Consider the following 3,000-nt stretch of genomic DNA (forward strand, 5'->3'; position numbering starts at 1 on the left):
TTTACCGAAATTGCTAGCGTTTTATGCGTTTTCACGTCGAGATACAAACACGGAATTTATCATTCGCGAATGATTTTCGATCATTCCAACGAAAAGGTTCATATTTTTCGGAATGAAAAATATTAGCATCGGTATTACTATTTTCGTTCGCGTTTCTATGTCGCGACACGAAACTCAAATTTGTCAAACCCCTCCCTCCCAGGATCCGGGATTCTCGTTTTCTGTGATAAAAAAAAAATACTCGTATCGGCATTGCTTGTTCGCAATGCAGCGTAAAAATTGGGTTCCTCGTCGGTGATGCTTCGACAACCGCGCGAGCAAATTTTCATCCCTTATGACAGAAAATGCGTTTACGCGTATCGCTTTATTTTTCACGCGTTTTCCCGTCGCGACAAAAGGATCCACGATTTTCTGACCGGCGTAGACGATTCCGCAACGAAAAACGCGATAATAATATTTTTATGGTGGGGGCTAAATACAACAGTGCCACCTGTTTTAAAGACTGAATTTTCCGTAATTCGTAATAGCAAAATATCTCTAGTTTCCCACCTTCTAACATAATAAATTTTCTTTTTGCGCGAACATAAGATGACAAAAATCTGCGATGCTTCGACAACCGCGTAAGCAAATTTTCTTCCCTTATGACAGAAAATGAGTTTACGTGTATCCCTTTATTTTTCACGCGTTTTCCCGTCGCGACAAAAGGATCCACGATTTTCTGACCGGCGTAGACGATTCCGCAACGAAAAACGCGATAATAATATTTTTATGGTGGGGGCTAAATACAACAGTGCCACCTGTTTTAAAGACTGAATTTTCCGTAATTCGTAATAGCAAAATATCTCTAGTTTCCCACCTTCTAACATAATAAATTTTCTTTTTGCGCGAACATAAGATGACAAAAATCTGCGATGCTCCAACAACCGCGTAAGCAAATTTTCTTCCCTTATGACAGAAAATGAGTTTACGTGTATCCCTTTATTTTTCACGCGTTTTCCCGTCGCGACAAAAGGATCCACGATTTTCTGATCGGCGTAGACGATTCCGCAACGAAAAATGCGATAATAATATTTTTATGGTGGGAGCTAAATACAACAGTGCCACCTGTTTTAAAGACTGAATTTTCCGTAATTCGTAATAGCGAAATATCTCTAGTTTCCCACCTTCTAACATAATAAATTTTCTTTTTGCACGAGCACAAGATGACAAAAATTCACGATTAAAGCGAAGTCCGACATGAATTCATGGTTGCGCGATCACGATCATTAGAGAAGCGATACTTCAAAACGGACAGGCTCAATTATCGTGCAATTTATAACATCCTTTGAGAGCAACATCAATGGGTAGCACTGTGGATGCAAGCTTGCGCTTGCGGAAAGCCTTCGAATAACATCGTGGATATGCATATGTGCCGAGAGAGGGATCGCGAGTGAACGCGCTGCTGAGTGCATCTTTCGGTTCCTCGCCTCGAATGAACCAACACCCGTGGCTGGGAACACGTTTTCCCGATCGAGATTTTCGCAAGTTATCCCTGCTCTTAAATATTTGCACGCGTTCGGATATGAGCGTTTCGGGTGCTCTTCTGGTCCCACCATCGGTCTAGATATTCCTGTATTTCGCTTAACGATAGTGTTCGCTTACGGGGAAATAAGCGATCGATCGCAACGCGTTTCGATATCGTTGCTATTTTTCCCTTTCTTCCTTTTCCGGCTTTTCGCGTCTGGAAAATATCAAATCTCTTTCGCGATTTAAATCTAAGGGGAGAAATCGGAGAAATTCGAGGAGTAAGTAAAAATTCCAAAAATTCTCATTATCATTGAAATTTGGGGAAAATTGGAAGATTAACGAGACAATTTAAATATAAGAACGATAAAGAAATGAAAGAGTAATTTAAATACAGAATAGGGAAGAAAGTTGGAGAATAATTCGCATCTGGGAAAATCGGAAAATTCAAAGAACAGTTTAAATTCTAACAAGTTAGAACATTTCCAGGAAAGTCCAAATGGTCTGAATTAAAATTACTTCGACATATTAAGACGAATTTTATTTAAATTAACGTTACGACGATTTCAAAGTAATTATTATAAAACAGGATAAATTGCTATCAGCAATTGATATTCGACGAGGTTTTCTTTTTATTATCAAGGGATTCTATTGTCGTAATGGTTGACATAAATTTTAATATATATCGACGTAAAAGTGAGTGATGTTCGTCATAAAGTATAAATGGATCGAGTATGCATGGAATGTTACTATGAGTGAATTTATATTGTTATGAAAAACGAGTATATGCGTGTAATGAATGAAACGTGGTACAGGCTATATTTATGTAATATATGAAAGAAGAGAGAACAGACGAGAGAGTAGTGGGATAGGTCAGTTGCAATTCAGAATTCTCTGAGAGCAGACACGAAAACGAGTATAGTACGGGTGAACATAATTAGATATATTTCATCAACAATTTTTACGTTGTCCATTAATATTCTCTTATCAAGACAGCACAAATTAGAGAGTAGTGGGATAGGTCAGTTGCAATTCAGAATTCACTGGGAGCAGACGTGAAAACAAGTATGGTACGAAAGAGTGAACATAATTAAATACATCTCATCTGTGGTAGTGGTCACATAGATTTTTAGATATATATATGTTGGGATGAGTGGAACAAGTATGCATGGGATCGGAATATGTAATGAATTCAGGTTATTACGATAAATGAGTATGCGTGTAATGACTGAGGTGTATGCGAATTGTGTATGTCAATGTAATGTATGAGAAGAAAAAAAAAAGAGAATGATTTCGGATACGTTAGTTGTAATTGAGATATAATGGCGAGAAGTCCTGTCATTGAGTAATTGTGCGAAATTAATTACATTTAAATGTTATATTAGTGTTTTATAATCCTTCTTATTAAATAAAGAATTGTTCTTCTTGTTGTTATTAAACTTTCATCCACCACTAACATCATCAACAATTTTTACATTATCCATTAATATTCTTAAA

The sequence above is a fragment of the Eufriesea mexicana genome, unplaced genomic scaffold (genome assembly GCF_001483705.2).
Source record: "Eufriesea mexicana isolate 0111107269 unplaced genomic scaffold, ASM148370v2 scaffold8839, whole genome shotgun sequence".
NCBI classification, from domain to species: domain Eukaryota; kingdom Metazoa; phylum Arthropoda; class Insecta; order Hymenoptera; family Apidae; genus Eufriesea; species Eufriesea mexicana.